Source organism: Orcinus orca, chromosome 7, assembly GCF_937001465.1.
Source record: "Orcinus orca chromosome 7, mOrcOrc1.1, whole genome shotgun sequence".
Taxonomy (NCBI): domain Eukaryota; kingdom Metazoa; phylum Chordata; class Mammalia; order Artiodactyla; family Delphinidae; genus Orcinus; species Orcinus orca.
In genome coordinates, this window is record NC_064565.1 from 29,715,059 (window position 1) to 29,729,232 (window position 14,174).

At 39.7% G+C, this 14,174-nt stretch overlaps 1 long non-coding RNA gene across 1 annotated transcript; it reads right to left on the bottom strand.

Moving 5' to 3' along the window:
* Positions 1–8,221: 8,221 nt before the first annotated feature.
* On the bottom strand, positions 8,222–13,840 carry LOC125964941 (uncharacterized). The gene is made up of 3 exons (XR_007478268.1): positions 13,466–13,840; positions 10,864–11,170; positions 8,222–10,114 (listed from the first exon to the last, which is right to left on the bottom strand). It is a non-coding gene; the product is annotated as an uncharacterized LOC125964941 (long non-coding RNA).
* Positions 13,841–14,174: the final 334 nt, after the last annotated feature.

Here is a 14,174-nt window from a genome sequence, read left to right on the forward strand (position 1 = left end):
GAAGCCATGACAAGGCAAGCAGCAGTGTGCAGGGTTAGGGGTGAGGGGGACGGATTAGAGGAGGAATGGCTACTAGGTAAGGAAAGGGGTTTTCCTTAGACCTGCTATCTCAGTCCATTCGGGCCGCTATAACAAAATACCACAGACTGGGTGGATTATAAACAACAGACATTTATTTCTCATAGTTCTGGAGGCTGGGAAGCCCAAGATTCAAGGCACCAGCACATCAGTGTCTGGTGAGAACCTGCTTCCTGGTTCATAGACAGCCCTTGTGCTCACAAGGCAGAACAGGTGAGGAAGTTCTCTAAGGCTTCTTCATAAGGGCACTAATCCCATTCACAAGGGCTCTGCCCTCATGATCTAATCACCTCCCAAAGGCTCTACCTCCAAACAGCCTGACACTGGGGATTACGTTTCAACATATGAATTTGGGAGGCACACAGTCTATAGCACTTGCCATACTTCTTTTGAAATTTAAAGACATTAGTGATGGTTCTGGCCAATTAATTACCCCTAACATGCTAAAACCCCACAAAGTCACACCTAAAAGGCCCATCACCCAATGCCTTCAAAATGGGCACTAATGTTACGAACAACCTTACTATTTCACACTCTCCTCCCCAAAGAGTCCAGGCCTCCCCCTAGGTCCCACACTTTAGAGCATCCTATGTATTCCTAACATACACACACATGTGCGTACACACACACACACACACACACACACACACACACACACAAGGAGAGAATGTATATGAAGACTACAAATAGAAGTCATATTACTGAAGTGATGGAGTACAATCTGACTTATTGCAGATAATACTTTTACATTTGCAAATCCAAGGCAAGACAAACAAACAAACAAAATAAAATATATAAACCAAACAGTAACAAACAGGTAGCTACAGAGAACAGAGTAGTGGTTACCGGGGGTGGGGAAAGGAGATCAACTGTGTGATGACAGATGGAAACTAGAGTTTTGGTGGTGAGCACACTGTAATGTGTACAGAAGTCAAAATATAATGTTGTACACATGAAACATGTTATAAAGCAATGTTACCTCATTTTCAAACTTCTGAATCCATTAAGAGAGCAAACAAAAATCCTTTTGGTTGGACATAAGGCAGAGGGAGAACAGGTTTAGGGTGTGGCTCCCTGATGAAAATCTGATTGGATTAAAGCATCCAGAATTAACTTTAAGGAAAGAAGCACATATCAAAAAGAATTGTTGGTGGGACTTCCCTGGTGGCGCAGTGGTTAAGAATCCACCTGCCAATGCAGGGGATTCAATCCCTGGTCCGGGAAGATCCCACGTGTCATGGAGCAACTAAGCCCGTGCACCACAACTACTGAGCCTGCGCTCTAGAGCCTGTGGGTCACAACTACTGAGCCCACATGCTGCAACTACTGAAGCCCGTGCCTAAAGCCCATGCTACGCAACAAGAGAAGCCACCACAATGAGAAGCCGGCACACTGCAACGAAGAGTAGCCCCCGCTCACTGCAACTAGAGAAAGCCCATGTGCGCAGCAATGGAGACTGAATGCAGCCAAAAATAAATAAATAAAATTTAAAAACAAGAAAAAGAAAAATCGGCTTTATTTTTCTCCCTTTGTTCTAAGTAAATAAGTCAAATATTAATTGATGGAATTTATCCAAAAATTTTAGAGTGAAATCTTCAGAAATACTTTAAAAAGCTCTTAATTATATTTTGAAAACAATGTGTGACCTCAAGTTTAAGGGTGTTACCTATTACTCAACTGGGTAAGTTACTGAGAACAGGAACCGCCCCAGGCAGAACTATCAAAGGGTTAGTCTGAATTCTTTTTACAATTGGTAATCCTTTCTTAACTCTCCTGTTTCCCCAGGACCTTCCATTTATCATACTGACCCGTTATGCTCAAAGAACCCCTAAATAGGAGACCACCCAATTTTGGACCTCCTCCTTATTCCTGTCCTTCCTAGTTCCCATCTGACATCAGAAGCTGAACTGGTATCAGAGTAAGAACTGTACCTTTGCACTCACTTCTAGCATAATCTGACTATTTCTTCTAGCATGTAAATATAGTTTCCTAAAGGAACAAACAAACAAAACAAAGAAAAAGCTAGTGCGAATGAAGCAGTGATGATTAAACAAACTCAGAAGGACTTTTAAGACCTTTAACAAAAATGATATTCCTTCCTTAGCTAGTAATTTTTTAACCATCCATAAGGGGTCATAGAGTTTCAGGTCTGGAATATAATCTAGCTTCACTCAACTCTTCCCCCGACTATGTTCCCCTTTCAGGTTTGAATATTCTAACCAAAAAAAAAAATGCCTGACATAAGATTTATGATTATATTTATATTTATCATAGATAAATTATATCTAAATATATAACAATATAAATCATAAAATAATGATGCTGAGCAGGGCCCTGTGGGGCTCCTGGACATGGAGGGTTTTTTTCTTTTTTGCGGTACGCGGGCCTCTCACTGTTGTGGCCTCCCCCGTTGCGGAGCACAGGCTCCGTACGCACAGGCTCCGTACGCACAGGCTCAGCGGCCATGGCTCATGGGCCCAGCCACTCCGCGGCATGTGGGATCTTCCCGGACCAGGGTATGAACCCGCGTCCCGTGCATCGGCAGGTGGACTCTCAACCACTGCGCCACCAGGGAAGCCCGACATGGAGGTTTTATTGTCCCCCGTTTCTTGCAGGCAAGACTCCAGCCTCCATGACCTTCCCTGAGTTCCAAAGGGCAGATTTGAACAATTGCTAATCAAGGGAGGAGCAGCCAGGAAACCACCAGAGGCAAGATTAAAAGGACCAGAGAAGCTCATCAAGATTAGGAAACCGGACCACCTGAGACCATGCACACAACCTAATCCTGTCAGCAACCCCACCCTTTTGAAACTTTGCAGAAGAAAGAAGAATGCAAGACTTGTTACTGCCCTGATCCTTATCACAAACCTCTGACCACTACCCATGACTATATAACCTCTCCCTATTCCCCAGTGACGGGGTACAGTTCTTGAGGTGCTAGCCTGCTGTGTTCCCTCTCTGCCTGGCAAAGAAATAAAGCCACTCTTTCTTTCTCCTCCATAACTCTGTCTCCGTATTTCTATTTGGCATTGATGCACAGAGAGCCAAGATTCTGGCACCAGTAATATAAATATAAATAGTATATAATATGTAAATAATTATATATTGTTGACTGAAAACAAATGCACAACCTAAAAATTGAGAATTATGTTTTATTCAGGGCATTACTGAGGATTATAGTCCGGGAAGGAAGCCTCTCAGATACCTCTGAGGGACTGTTCCAAAGAGGTAAGGGAGGAGCTGGGATATAGAGGAGTTTTTGCTGGAAAAAAACAAACAAATGTAGTCTAACATCAAAAGATTACTGCTAATCACAAAAACTAACACCTTAATGATTTTACTGCTTTTCTATATATGGGAAGATGCAAGAGTCTGGGCTTATTGAAATCATTCCTTTGAGATGCACCTTAACTATCTAAGGCCAATATCTTGTTTTTCTCCTTCCTGAATTCCCCTCAGGGTGCACCACTGGGGGTGGCTGCAGTGGCTGACAGTTTTATGGCCACAACATCCTTTGTTTACTGAAATGGCAGGAGACATTCTTTGTCCACAGTATAAATATTATGATTATAATTATCACATATAAATTATATATTATATAAATATATCGTATTAAATTATATACATTTAATGAGTCAATTTTAAAATATAAAATATATGACATAAATTATATATAATTTATATAAATTTTCAAACCAACATCAACAATTAACAAAAATGCCTGACAGATTTATGATCATATTTATATTTATTATATAAACTATAACTTATAAAATACATTATATTTTACATTATTTGTAATTGTAATTTATATAATTATTATATAATATATTATATTAAAATTATATTTGTATCATATATAAATTTATACAATATAAATATAATTATGTAGTATAGAATATATAATGATATATAAATTTCATATGATTAAACATATATATTATATATAATATATAAATATATAAATTATAATCACATGTTATATAAATATACTATATTAAATTATATAAATTTAATGATTCTTACTCTTAAAATCTAAAATATATTAGTTATATATAATTTGTACATAAATATAATTCATACATTATATATTTCTATAATTAAATATAATTATATTTGGTTTATTATAGAAGATTTAGTTTTCTGTTTTTTGTTTTAGGCTGCTCCATGCAGCATGTGGGATCTTAGTTCCCTGACCAGGGATCGAACCTGTGTTCCCTGCAGTAGAGGTGCAGAGTCTTTACCAGTGGACTGCCAGGGAAGTCCCTAGAAGATTTAGTTTTACTTATGATAGATCTCCTGTTTTGTGCCTTTTGCTCGTCTCTTAAGTTCCAACTGAAAATTTAAAGCATGAGTCTTTCAATTCCAGTGGGATCAAGCTGGAATATGTGCAAAAATCAGTACAAAACCATCTCCATGACTTGAAACAAATAGATGTCAAGTACCCATCTATTGAATGAACACATTAACGATATATTTATGTCAATAATATCACAACTACCTATGAAGGATGCTACATTTTATTAAATATCCAGAGATTCAGTGAGAGGATTTTATGACCAAAATTAAACTCTACAAAAAGCTTTGTACACTCATTTTCTCTGATGTGCAGTGCTAGTTACAAGTAAAGATTTTCTCCAACTTTGGATAGAGTCACTTTTAAAATTCAGAGCCAAGAAACAAACTTAGAGAGCCTCATGTGTATGGTCAGTAAATGCCATGATGAATTGGAATTTCCAGAACCCAAAAAATAAACGTAGAAGTGTAAAATAGAACTCATAGGGGAAAAACCAAACAAATTGCTCTTTGCCATATACTTCAGCAATTTTTAGATTTCAGTTAGACTGCAAGTTTGGATTGAGGTTAAAAGTCATAGTTCTAATGACTCAATCTTAAATCATCTCTGAATTGTAGGGCGGAGGGGGCCCATCACATGATGGAAGCGCTTTCAATCACAAGGAAATCTTCCTTAGGCTTCCCTCTCTGACCATTCATTAACTTTTAGTTAATATATGCAATTTAGCACTGGCAGTGTATATTTAAGTATACATTGGTTAACAAGCTCTCAGCTCTTTGAGCTCAGAGATCCTTACTGTACTTTCCTTGTACCATCCACAAAACCTAATGAAGGGCAGAGAACAATGTGCTGTTCAATATATGTGGACAGTTGACTGATTTAGTGAATTTTATAAAATAATAAATACGCTAAAATCATGGTGGATGACCCAGGATTTAGCCTGGAAAAAAAGATTCAAAGGGTTTTTAAAGTTTCCTGAGGCCAGGAATCCTATCTTTCTTATCCTTGTATTTTAGGAATCCAGCACAACACAGGGACAAAGAAATGCACAGTCAGTGAGCGCTAAGTGAACGAATTAATAAGTCATTAGAATATACTGAACATCAGGAGAGACCTTCCCCAATGGTCCGCAGCAGGGGAGGAAGGTTTGTTCCCGCTTTCACCCTACACTGAATAAGCACCCATCTCTGATTCTGTTCTCCCTCCTCCTCAGATGCTTATCATTTTTTTTTTTTTTTGCGGTACGCGGGCCTCTCACTGTTGTGGTCTCTCCCGCTGTGGAGCACAGGCTCTGGACGCGCAGGCTCATGGGCCCAGCCGCTCCACAGCATGTGGGATCTTCCCAGACCGGGGCACGAACCCACGTCCCCTGCATCGGCAGGCGGACTCTCAACCACTGTGCCACCAGGGAAGCCCAATGCTTATCATTTTTCAGGTTAACTCTACAAATCTGGTACCTGAAATGTTTTACGAGACCTTAAATTATCAATGTCCTCTTAACAATCCAAATGGAAAATTTGAATGGTGGATTTAACAAACAAACTGCCCTAAACAAACTGGTGATCATAGTGTGGGGTGTACATGCACAGGTAAGAAAGTCAGCTTAAGGTTCTGTCTTCAAACCCTACAACAGTCCAGTGAGGGAGATACTATTGTCCCCACTTTAAAGATGAGAACACTGAGAATTACTGTGGCGTTTCTCAAAGTATGGTCCTGGACTGTGTTAGTAGCACCTGGGCCAATTTGTGGTCCCACTGCAGATATACTCTGGGGAGAGGCCCAGCACTCTTGAGTTTTAACAAGTGTGCTAAAGTTTGAGAATCACTGCTTTAGAGAATTCAAGCAATTTGATTTGCCCAGATCACACACAGATGGGAAAGGCAGAGCTGGGAATTGAACCCAGGCATCCAATGCCAATCTGTCCACTGCAGCCCACTTCCTCATGCTGGGGAGTCAGTCATTCTCCCACTCCCTCAAAAGGCCAGCCCTGTACAAGACTGAAATTCAGTAAGGGAAAAGGATCCAGTTCCCAGAAGAGCCTCACAGTCTCAGAATTTTAAAGACTCTTAAGAATAAGTTTACACATAAAGTTCAAAGAAGTAAATATATAATATTCTTGATTAAAACACACGTAACGGTTTTTGCTCTGGAAATGAATAGATCAACAAGGACTTTCTAAGTAGAGCCTTATATTTATTTTATTCAGTGCTTTCTTTAAAATTTCTTTTTTGGGGTATTAAAAATAACGTTTTTCTCATTATCTTACCCAATACTGACATTAGCCATTTTTCCTTCCTTGACTTAAAAAGACCTATAAAATTTTCTGAGAAGAGAATGAAAATTAAAGAACACTCTGGGGCTTCCCTGGTGGCGCAGTGGTTGAGAGTCCACCTGTCGATGTAGGGGACACGGGTTCGTGCCCCAGTCTGGGAAGATCCCACATGCCGCAGAGTGGCTGGGCCCGTGAGCCATGGCCGCTGGACCTGCGCGTCCGGAGCCTGTGCTCCGCAACGGGAGAGGCCACGACAGTGAGAGGCCTGCGTACCGCAAAAAAAAAAAGAACACTCTGAACTGGCCTTGTTGGAAGTAGCATAATATCTAACACTCAGGTTTGGGCATGAGAATCAGCTGGATTTGACACAACTTAAACAACTTACTAGTCAAACGCTTTATGTGGGTTCCCTATGCCCCAGTACACCATCTAAATGGAAATAAGAATTGTATCTATTTCACTGAGTGGTTTCAAGGACTTATAATGAAGTCCTTGAAGTACTTAAGACAGCTCCTGCACTTAATAAAAGCTCAGTAAATGCTTATCTTTATTTTCATTATTGTTATTATTAGCCGTGTGAGAATGTTACAGCCGATCTCCATGTCCGCCATTGGCACATCATTCATTTATTCAGAGGGCTGCTTCACTTATGTCATCCCTCACAATGTTTTATAGAGCTGTTTTAATTTTCAGTAACTATTTCTTCTGCATGTGCTTCGTCTCCCCCAGTACACAAACCATACACTCATACACCCACTCATTCCCATGACTCAGGTTGTTACAGTCATGGTCCAGAGTAGGGGCCTCTTTCCCAAAGCTGATTAGAGAATTGATGCTCATTATGAAGGGCCCTTTCTCTGAAAGTATCCTTGCCACCAATCACTGGAATTCTGTCATTTTTAGTACTCATTCTAGTGTGGCAAGATCAACTCGTCCCTCTCCATACCGCCTCTTTCAAACAAAAATGCTACTGAAAATGGGTAACGTATTCAACCATCAGTGTAAAGAGTCAGATTGAATGAGAGAAGTGTGGATCTTGAGTGTATTGGATTCTGCTGGGAAACAAAGTGAAAGGACCGAAAGTTCTCCAATATGTGACTAGGAACCAAAAGCAGCTCTGTGCTCTGCCTCAGACATTCCTTTGTAAAAGCTGGTGAAGGCCTTTGCCTTGGAAATCAATACAAAGTTTCAGAAGTGTCTATGTATATACACAGCTTCATCTGAAAAATGTTAGCTCCATGACCTACCCAGATTCAGGGTAAAAATACTGAGTACAAATATCACCAACCGTATGCATAGTAGTGTCATACCTATAGTGTCACACCTGGCTTAGGCAAACCAAATAAACTGATAGATAGATAGGTACGTAGAGAGATGACAGGTAATTTCCCAAACATGTACCTCCATGAAACCTTTAACCAGAACCAAACACACAGAGTATGAAAATTAAAATTAAAAAATGCAAGGCCAATCTTTCTACCTCCACAAATTGACCCAACAACTTTGGTCTAATTAGCACCATATTTAGGTAAAATTTCAGTGCTAACAATGAGATAAACAATGGTGGTGGTCAATATCATTAGCCTCTTGATAATAAGAAGTCTGGGTCCTTGTTAAATTAGCTGACTTGATATCCCAAAGTTGCAACATTAGCATCTCCACCCTCCCAAAGCCATCACTATGTAGCACGGCCAATTACACTCAACAAGCCTCAGCATGCTTGGGCTTCAAATGCTACAGTCAGTTGCTGTCGATGAGTTGGGCATGTTTCCAAGCCTCCCTGTATGAAAATAAACATATATTCAAATGAGGGTAAACAATGACCTAATGGGAAACGTTCAGTCAAGCATCTGAGGACCAGTTCAGACTGGCACCTTTGTTCCTTTCAGTTTCATCTGTCCCTCCCAGTCAGCGAAAGGACTAGGCACCAGTACAGAATCAAGGTGGGAAGGGGAGTGGTGGTTCTTGCAGAAGTCCAGGTGTTTGGCCTACACACTGATTATGACAACACATCCAACAGCGGCAGGGCATCCTATCTGCAAAAGCCTGATAACTCTATCAGACCCTGCTCATTCAGCCGACTCCAGAGGCCCCCTTTTCATCCTCAGCTTGAGGCAGATCTCAATGGGCTGAACGAGTATGAGAAACTGAGATAAGTGCTAGCTACAATTATAGAGATACTGTGCGAGGCAATTAGGGTTTTGTCAGCGCTTCTATTAACCTTTGCATTGCCAGCATTTTCCCACTTGGCATTCCAAGTGAGTAACAGTATTTAAATGAGGAAGGAACACAAGCTGGCTGCTGAGTTACAGGCGCAAAGAGAAATGGCCAGCGGGACATAGTGACAGCCTCTACTGACCTGCTCAACAAGCACAGCAGGAAACAGGGAGGTTTACGAGCGGCTCCCGTACCACTGTTCTTGTATTCGCTGATGTTGAAATGATTTCTGGTGATGATATGAACTTACAACTGTGTCACCTGAGAGAATGTGGGCACTGGATGGATCTCAAGGCCTTTCCTTTGGCTGACTTAGGTTCCCTGATCAAATACTCCTTTTAAACAGTGCAGAGTAATGGTTTTTCAGACCATTTTGAGACAGAGTACACAGAATTTTTGATTATCAGTGGAGTTTAGTAACTCTTTGTATTAACACCCATTATCTTATTTGACCCTCACAATAATCGAATAAGATTCATAGAATATGTGTTGTTAGGTTCCCTTGACAGAGATTAAATGAAAAGCAGAACAGTTAAGTAATTTTCTCAAAATCACACAGTAAGTTAAGTACTGGACCAACCCAAACTTAAGCATATTGATTAACATCTGGGACAGATCACATTAGTCTTTACCACTAAGGACTGAAAAGCTAAAGAACCTTTTTTCCCTGTACCACAAGCCAATCCTGAGTTGCCTAATCAAAAAAAAAAAGTTCAGGTTTTGAGAAAGCTTATCATAATCACCATTAAGAAATATTTATCAGGCATTTTACATGTAAAACAGATTCTTTTTCTTACTATCCCTCCTCCAGTATCTGAAAACTTTGTCACTAAAATTCTTGGTCACCCCTTGCTATTCAACCTTGAACTCTGTTAAAACTGAAAACAAAACAATAATCTTTTCCTAAAAACCAGATTCCGTCTTTCCTATCATATTTGATTTGCTTCAAATATCTGTGTATAAAACTAAAATGAATGATACTGCCACCATCTTTTTACCTACACCATCTGATTCTCTTCCCTCAAAAGCTTAATCTTAGGAATTTTGAAATGGCACTGATTTGAGGGTATTTTTTCCCTTCATTAATACGTTAAAAATTAATTACCTCGGGCTTCCCTGGTGGCGCAGTGGTTGAGAGTCCGCCTGCCGATGCAGGGGACACGGGTTCCTGCCCCGGTCCGGGAAGATCCCACATGCCACGGAGCAGCTGGGCCCGTGAGCCATGGCCACTGAGCCTGCGCGTCCAGAGCCTGTGCTCCGCAATGGGAGAGACCACAACAGTGAGAGGCCCACGTACCAAAAAAAAAAATTAATTAATTACCTCAAATTCTGTTCACCTAACTCTGGTTTGGAATGCTTTTTTCCCATCAAAACTTAAGGCCAATTTCAAGTCCATCTGGCCCACTGATCTGACAAACATCTGCAGGTGTGTGTCAAACCAACTTGGACTGTGCAAGTCTGAGTTGATTATCAAGAAATCAAAGGTTAAATTTCAAGTGGCTTTGGGCTAAATTAGTGATTCCCAAACTTGCTGATGATAAAAATAAACTGCGGCCATTGTTAAAAATATGGATTTCCAGATTTTTCTGGAATCCCTAAGTTTAAGAAGTACCCCAAGTGATTACTTCACTCCGACTAAATTTGGGGAACATTGCGTTAAATGTTCATTTTAAATGAAAACCAAATATAAAGCAGGAATCTTGGTTGACTTTTTGTAAGACCTTAGAGGTTCTCTTCATTCAAAAAATTGAAATTAACTTAAGTCAGTTGAACTTGGGAAAATAAAAATATTCGATATTATGAAATATGGTTTTTGTGCCCTATGTAACATATTACACAAAATTTTGGTTATAATTTTGTCTGTAGTCATCAACCTTTTTTAAAATTTGTGTGTCACACACTGTGTGACACTGTGATTGGCAATAAAGTCCCTAATAAATATTTCATTAAAGAATGAATGGGTGGGACTTCCCTGGCGGTACAGTGGTTGGGACTTCACCTTCCAGTGCAGGCGGTGTGGTTCGATCCCTGGCTGGGGAGTTAAGATCCCACATGCTTCGTGGTCAAAAAAACCTAAAAACATAAAATAGAAGCAATATTGTAACAAATTCAATAAAGACTTTAAAAATGGTCCACCTCAAAAAAAAAAAAAAGAATGAGGAAAATGACTCAAGTCCCCACCTCCCCATAAAGTCTTCATCATGTTTCCAACAACCTGTAATATCTTTTCCTTTCCTCAGATGCCTGTTATAAATACAGCCAACTCCACTCCACAGTGCACCTGGTCCAATTATATTCTGTTGTTCCTACAAGGCAGCACAATGTAGGAATAAGAAATACAGCTTTAGATTCAAACACACAGACAAATTTCTTAACTTCTGATATGCAAAATGAGGATAGGCTAAGTATCTCAAAGGGGTGTTGAGGGGATTAAATGAGTAATGTCTGTCAAACACCAGACTATACACCATTTGAAAGCATGAATCTTTGTCTTCTCAGCGCTTAATACTATGCAAGGTCATTGTAAGAGCTTAGTTTATTGTATTTTCCTTTCTTCCTTCCTTCCTTAAATAATCTACAAATGCCTGAAAATGAGGGGCAAAGTCTTACACTTCCTTGTACTCCCTTGCCTCCATCCTACATCAGTTATGCTGAGCATATAATAGACACTCAAATAACTGCTGATTTAGAAAGGAAAAAAAAAAAGGCACAGGAAAATAAGGAAAGAGGAAGAAAGATGGAGCACTGGAGGAAAAAAAAAGATGTAAAAGGAAAGAACTACAAATGCTAGGAAAGGTTGTCTTCTTCTCAATATTTCTCCCAGGCACCACAGAACCAGCCCTCAGTGCAGATCAGAGTCAACATCCTAAGATCTACAAACAGGAGCTGTTTCTCACAGCAATAATTGTTTGCAATTTTGTTCAGTTCATAACTTAGGTTTCAGAGCCAAGAATAAGTGATTTTACCTATACTGCACGTTATTCTCTCTGAAATAAAGTTTTTATTTACTGAGCCATCTCTGCTTGTTTGCAAAACAAAGTTTCTTTCCAATATAATTCATGTATTTTTTAATATTTAAAGTCAAATGGAAAAAGAAAAGAATTATAGAATTATATACCATGCATAGACCAGAATTCTCCACATTCCTAGCTCCAACAAACACTGAAAACAAGTGGGAAAAGTTTCTCAGATGGCTTTCATTCATTAGTCTCAGTGTTTTTAGAGCTAAAAAGGTATTAGAGGTCATTGTCAGTGGTCTCATCTTTTTACAGATGAGACCCAAAACTAACACCCAAAGAGCTTAAATGACTCACTAAAGAACACAAGAGTCAAAATTCCAAGCAGGGGGCTTCCCTGGTGGCGCAGTGGTTGAGAGTCAGCCTGCCGATGCAGGGGACACAGGTTCGTGCCCCAGTCCGGCAAGATCCCACATGCCGCGGAGCGGCTGGGCCCCTGAGCCATGGCTGCTGAGCCTGCGCGTCCGGAGCCTGTGCTCTGCAATGGGAGAGGCCACACAACAGTGAGAGGCCTGCATACCGTCAAAAAAAAAAAAAAAAAAAAAAAAATTCCAAGCAGGACAAATTATTTACATCTATAGAACTTTTATAGAATTCTTACATTTTAGATCCATAAGTGATCTTAGAAACTCCCAAGCCTAACATATCACAGCCGAGTCGAAATACCCAATACAACATTCCTGAGACTGCTGTCTGAATAGCACCTGTGAGAGCTAATCACCCTCCCACAGTTAGCCATACTATTGAATTTAGGAGATTTATATCTCCTAAACTTTTATATCAAGCCATAATATCCCTCCTTCTACCTTCTGTTCCTAGTTCTGATCTTCAAAAAACGGATTCCTTCTGTGCCCTTTTCTCTTTATATTTTCACTGTTCTTTCAAGCATTTATTGTATTCCATATTTCCAAGTATTTCATGACCTTGGTCCCTCTCCAGATATTTCTTAGTCAGTATTGGTGCTGATAAGAATGATGATGATAATATCAATGAAGATAATAACGAGAAGCACATATGTTTACTGAATACTTTCTATGTGTCAGGCATTACGAAAAAGCATGAGCATTTATTATCTCTTTTTTGTTCAGTGCTTATATCCACAGCACCTAGAAGGGTGCCTAGAATGTATCAGGCATTCAATAAATATCAGTGGACTGAAGGCATCCTCACCAAAACTCTCTTAAGTAGGCAATAATTTTACATATATATATATGTTATATAATTGCTATATTATATAGTATATGTATGTTGGAACTTGAAGCTAGGCATTTTGACCAGAAAACTTTATATATGCACTTAACCATTATGCTTTCTGCTTACAAATGCTTTTCTCTCACAAACACGGTAACACAGCTGTGAGCACAGATTTCATTTATTAGCTATTGCATGTAAAGAGTCTGCATCTAGAATTAGACTATAGCATTCTAGAGCACGGAGGCTGATTCCCATAGCATAAAAATAAGCCACTGTTTCTCTTTTCTTAAAAAAATAATAATAATACAGCTCTTGCCTCCAATACTTGCAAGCTACCATCCCACTTCTTTTATTTGCTTTTCAGAAAAATTCCTTTACAGGGTTATCTACCTTGCTGTCTCCAATTCCTCTCCTTCTGTTGTCATTTAAAACCACTTCATTTACTTTTCCCCAAATCCTCTTGAGAATTACACTTGTCATTGCCAGGGACCTTCACTGTTTAAATCCAACAGTCAATTCTCAGTCCTAATCTTATCAGCCACATTGAACATGGTTAATCCTCCCTTCTCCTCTAACCACCTTCTTCATTTGCCTTCCAGGACACCAACTCCTTTGGATTCCTCACACTCTACTGAGCACCCCTCCTCAGTCTCCAATTCTCTCCCTCACCCTGAGCTCTTGGTGGACTGTCCTGAGGCTCAGTCCCTGGCACTCTATTTATACTCACTGCATTGTTGATCTAATCCCTTCTCATGGCTTTAAACCCAGCCTCTATACAAAGACTCTCAAATTTACAATTCCTGCCCACAATTTGCTCCCCAACACTTTTTCTAGATGTCCAATAGAAAACCAAAACACAACTCCTGATCTCCCTTTACTCCAAACCCAATCCACCCATATCTTTCCCTGTCTCACTTGATGGAAACTCCATCACTGCTCAGGCTAAAATCCTTTGAATCAACGTTAACTCTTCCCTTTTAATCTGTAAGACATTCAATCTGCCAGAAAATTCTAATGGCAAAAACCTCTATTTTTTTTTTAATAAATCTGATCATTTCACTCCTCCACTCAAAACCTTGCAGTGATTCTCCATTTCACT